A 6000-nucleotide genomic window follows, 5' to 3' on the forward strand; every position below is an offset into this window, starting at 1 on the left:
TAACTGCTATACCAAACAAAAACTTGTTTATTTACATATTTCACCTTTGTTGCTGTTATGAATTTCTCTCTTTAATAAAATGGAAAGGTACTGTTAAAGGAAGTAATCGGGATATAGTTAACTTTTTCACTTCAGTTATTTCAAACACTGAAATACACGATAATGCTTGGCAACTCACAAGAATTAGCAGTCTCTACAGCAAAGGAAAATTAGTGGAGAGACAATCTAACAACGAAGCAGTATAGAAATGGCTGATTTCGCCATTGTCTCTTTATGCTGCATCCATTTTCAATAAGAAACCACAAAAACACAAAAATCTTAGCAGTAATTCACGCGCTTTCAAACCGGAACTGAAGAGTTTCCTTATGGGTCTCTCTTTCTATTCCGTCGAGGAGTTCGTTGAAAAATTAAGCTGATTCCAATATTATATTGTTGATTGCGTTTACTTAAACTTATGGTTTGACTTTTTTGGGTTCATTTTATCTGTTATTACTTTTTGTTGTAATTTCATGTACTGACATGTTCTATGACCTTTGAGATTTGCTCCTCAAATTGGTCTTACGGAAGTGGATGTGTGAATAAATAAATAAATAAATTATATAGTACATCGTACATGAGGACCTTTGCCCCTTTTTTAAAATTATATTACTACAATGTTTATAATGATCACTGGTCTTGCACAGACGACAAAAATTTTATACCTTAATTATTATTTCACTTTGTGGGTACATAACACTTTCATGACGACATTAATGATTTGAGTAGAAAGCAGGGAGAAATGCCTTTAATTTTGGCTGTGACGCTGTACACGGAAACACATAAATCGGAGCAAGGTAAAACATTTATAAAACAGACGAGCTTCGAAGGAACCTCACCGACAAATTTTGGTTATCAGAATCCTGAATTAATTGTGGAACTGATTCCAACAATTTAAGTGGGTGGAGATAGGTAATGACTGAAGTGATAAAGTTATTTCTCACTCTCTCGTGCAAACCGACAGAAACGGTGGCGAGGTCTATCAGAGAAGTAGCGTCCACGATACAAGAGTTCCCACGAGTGTCTCTAGGAGACTGGGTAAGAGGTCCTTTGTTCACATCCTTCTGCTAAGTCCCTTACCTGAGCCCTAGATACCCCACTCGGCCAGCGGTCACAGATTGTGCTCAATTTGACAATCACTTGTCTTAATGAACACAGCTAGTGTGGCATCTTCGACAGACGCGAAAGCCAAAGTACGCGCTAGAAGTGAGTGTCTGCGTACAATAAACGGAAAGATCCCTCTCTGCTTGTGGTTGTCAGATATACTAGCGAATTTTATTGAAATAGTTGCAAACATTAAAATATAAAAAAATTGATTTTACACTGTTACTATGTCAGCCTCACGCAACAGGGGCCTTTCAACACAGTTGCTAAAATCTATCGTTTCCTTTTTATTAGTAAGATAAGTCGCAATACTTTTCTCATTCTATGTTATGTTCTTTTAACTTTCACATTTAATTATATCATGCTATACAATAGCAGAATGTATAACGGCGTGCACTAGTATGCATTAGTGAAGGGAAATTCAGAAGAATACATATCACTGTGCATTGCGATATTGTTTTGTTTGAAATTCAATTATAAATTAGTAGAGGATTTGATAAAGTCATATTTTTATTATATGGAGCTATAATTCATTCTCATCATCACAAAGGTGGTAGTTTGTAGCTTCGGCCTTGACATTTTTTTCTATTTTCTACGTTCATTGAATTATTGGAACAGAAGGCTGAGTTAGCAACCTATGGTAATCGATGTATTGCCATATATGCTCGAAGGTGCAAGGTCGTTTGCCGTGTGATGGAATTTATGAGCAGTGCCTTTCTTGCGATGTAAGTCCGAACTCTAATTTACATTTTCGCGACAGAAGATGTAGCGGAAGGTATTGTCTGCAAGGTACAGGGATGTTCTTACAGGTCATTGACAGTTTCGAAGGAACGGGGTTCATAATAATTTTTCTGTTGAGCTCATAAAATTCTATGGAACAGGTTTCATTTGTTATTTATGGTCTACGAGGAGTACAGTTTGTTAATTATTGGTGTCTTACTGATACTTTCCCGTGAACTGAAACAGGAGAAAGTGCAAACTTGGTACAAGATTTCGTAATTTCGGATGTTATCAACATTTTCTTGTGCGAGTTTACATATTTTTTCTTGCAAATGCATGGTTGCCAGGTAAAAGGAGAGAGGGTGATTACTGTCAGAGTATTGCTTAGTGGAGTAATACTCCTCTTTTGCTGGTATTTGTTTGTTTGTTTTAATATGAAGAACATTTTTCTTGTAGTGTGTTTTGAGAAATGGTTCATGCAGTGTTAATTTCATTTTTAATCCGTGTATATTTCAGTGTGGGACTTGAATTTCAAGCTTTGGTTATTACTTCATTGAACACGCGTTTGCGGTGTAGAATATAATTGGCGAGATTGTATCTACTTTGTCCAAATTGGGAATGTGGGGTCTTGCTCACTCGGTCTCGTATAGGGTGCCTAAAGGATACTGCGTTCTCGGGATCCTATACAACAATTCAAGCAAATCACAAAATGGCTCTGAGCACTATGGGACTTAACATCTGAGGTCATAAGTCCCCTAGAACTTAGAACTACTTAAACCTAACTAACCTAAGGACATCACACACACCCATGCCCGAGGCAGGATTCGAACCTGCGACCGTAGCAGTCCCGCGGTTCCGGACTGCAGCGCCAGAACCGCTAGACCACCGCGGCCGGCGCAAATCACATCAATAGTTTTTATTATAAATAAGAAGACGGACAAAGCTTAGTTTTGAATTTACAGTGGTGTCGCAAGCGATGGGCGACATGCAAACAATTAAAGTCCTTTACTATATATGAGATCCGTGTAATCAATTGATACGGATCACACGTCACTGCTATCCTAGTGCTCTCCACCAGGCCGTGTCCAGTACTGTCCTAATACTGTGCTAATATTGTCCGGCCGAGGCTGGCAGGAGCGGCGATTATATTCTCTTCCACTAGAGGGCGCTTCTGTTGTGGAGCGCCGGCCGGGGTGACCGAGCGGTTCTAGGCGCTACAATCGGGAACCGCGCGACCAGTACGGTCGCAGGTTCGAATCCTGCCTCGGACATGGATGTGTGTGACGTCCTTAGGTTAGTTAGGTTTAAATAGTTCTAAGTTCTAGGGGACTGATGACCTCAGAAGTTAAGTCCCATAGTGCTCAGAGCCATTTGAAGCTTTTTTGTTGTGGTGCGCTCCTTGTCAGTGGGCTATTGTCTGACGTCGTCTCATTATCTTCTCGGCTCTTGCATTCTTCATCTTCCTTCCAGCTCTTATGGTTACACCAGAACAGGAAATAGTCTGATAATAAGGAAAGGCATGTCTCGAATTCCAGTGGTATACTTTAGCAACTGATTTTGTGTTAATGCGGACTGCAGTACAACCTATTGGATGATTCGAAGCGCAGAGTTGAGAACTAACAATTCCACCACCCCTCTTTCCCCTCCTTGGGTCCATTTGATTGGCACTGTGCAAGAATACTGATTGAGAAGGCATTGTCATATGATTAAAGAATTTTAAATACGTTGGTCACATTACAGTTTATATCATTAAGTTATTATTTGGTATTTTTTTAGAAGGATGTAGCTGTGCCTTTGCATGGGACTCAAGCTCTGGAGGGGTGTTGCGGATACTGAAAGACTATTGAGAATATTTATATTATTGTGGACAGTTACAGAGTACTTCTGATCAATACCTTGCAGAGTATTGTTAGTTATTTCAATCCTGCAATGATATTTTAACCAACTGTCGGCCCTTCTTAAATATACGGGGTTTTCGCTAAATGTGTTTGCCTCTGTAAGTCACGAAGTAATAGGCGACGGAAATATTTATTGCGGTAGGTCACCATAAGAAAAGTTACAGTGTCTGCGGATCTATGAACATACTTTATTGTGTTTTATCGAAAGAGTTACAGCAATAAGATACAATTTTTTAAATAAAACAATAGTTGTTTCTATCATTCACTGGAATCAGTAACACCAGCTGTGTATACATCAATTTAAATTACATTCCTATCAATTTTAGTTTGGGAGCTACAACCCTTCAAAATTTCAGGGGCAGATACCACAAGCTGTACATAATACATGGCTGTGTGGTGGGTGACGGATGTTCTGGCGGTGGGAAGTTGATTTAAATGAGATGTTCAAATGTGTGTCCATGTTCCTGAATGCACAATGCAGTGCGTCTTCTCAAAGATCTGCGGACGAGATGTAACATCGCCGGTGTCACGGAGGAACATGCGTCCTCGATCCGTCGTTTTAGATCATCTGGAGATGTGGACTCAGTGACATAAACACGATCCTTTAGATATCCGCACAAAAGAGATCTAATGGTGTTAAATCGGGCGACCTTGCGGCCCATGAATGAGGACCATGGCGCCCCAACCACCTTCCTGCAAACCTGTTGTTTAGTTCTTCCACAAACAGCACACGCAGAATGGGCTGGTGACCATCGTGCTGCATTCACATATCAACTCTCGTGTGTAGACACAGATGTTCAAGGAGACCACCCAAACTGTCGACTATAAACGCACGATGTAACTCACCTGTCAGTGTTCCTGGGAATTAGTGTGGACCGATGATTTCATCCCCAAGGATTCCACACCATACATTTATAGACCACATACGTTGACGGTCGACAGGTCGTAGCCACCGAAGATTGTCTCCGGCCCAGCAGTGCACGTTATGGTGATTCACTGCGTCATAATTTGTGAACGTGGGCTCATCAGAGAATATAACACCTTGTAATGACTCCAGAGTGAAATTACGTGTCGCCCATTCACAAATGTAACTCTCGCACGGAAATCGTTCCCATGCAGCTCCTGGGTCAGTGACAGGCGGTACAGGTGAAACCTGTGGCCGTGTACTAAACGCCACACAGATGTGAGACTGACACCAGCGACTGCAGCAACGGCTCGTAAGCTGACATGAGGGTCGCGGTGTACTACAGCTAAAACAAACACCTACGTCTCCTCACTTCTAGCAGTACTTCGTCTGTTACTGCAGCCAATTACCAAGCTGCCTTTTTCCCGATGTTCGGCACCTGACAAGGGAACCTCCCCATCGCACCCCCCTCAGATTTAGTTATAAGATGGCACAGTGGATAGGCCTTGAAAAACTGAATCCAGATCAATCGAGAAAACAGGAAGAAGTTGTGTGGAACTATGAAAAAATAAGCAAAATATACAAACTGAGTAGTCAATGCGCAACATATGCAACATCAAGGAGAATGTGAGTTCTAGTGCGCCGTGGTCCCGTGGTTAGCGTGAGGGACTGCGGAAACAGAGGTCCTTGGTTCAAGTCTTCCCTCGAGTGAAAAGTTTAATTTTTTATTTTCAGACAATTATTATCTGTCCGTCCGTCCGTCCGATGCGAGGTAACTGCGCCGTAGTATGGGGACGCTACACCTAAACAAACATCGAAACACACGACGTCAGTCGACTACAGCGCACGGAAGAGAGAGTATTCCTGCTAGCGAGGCTCCCTGGCTGGCAGTTGACTGTTCGCTACTTTGGACGAGAGTGCATTAAATACGTGAGATGTATTCCGTGGGCAATATGAATCCAGCAAATATAGCTCGCGACTACAATAACAATCGCACTGTTTTGCGATGCGGTCGCAAAACACAGGCGCTAAACTTATTACAGTGAACAGCGACGTCAGTGAACGAACGGACAAATCATAACTTTGCGAAAATAAAGAAAGTAAAATTTTCACTCGAGGGAAGACTTGAACCGAGGACTTCTCGTTTCACAGCGGCTCACGCTAACCACGGAACCACGACTCTCCCAAGCTCAGACGGTTCTTGATGTTGCCTATCTTACACATGGACTACTCAGTTTGTATATTTTGCTTACTATTTTCAAAGTTCCACACAACTTCTTCTTGTTTTCTCGATTGATCTGTGTTCAGTTTTTCAAGGCCTATCCACTGTGCCAACTT

The sequence above is a fragment of the Schistocerca cancellata genome, chromosome 8, assembly GCF_023864275.1.
Source record: "Schistocerca cancellata isolate TAMUIC-IGC-003103 chromosome 8, iqSchCanc2.1, whole genome shotgun sequence".
Taxonomy (NCBI): Eukaryota; Metazoa; Arthropoda; class Insecta; order Orthoptera; family Acrididae; genus Schistocerca; species Schistocerca cancellata.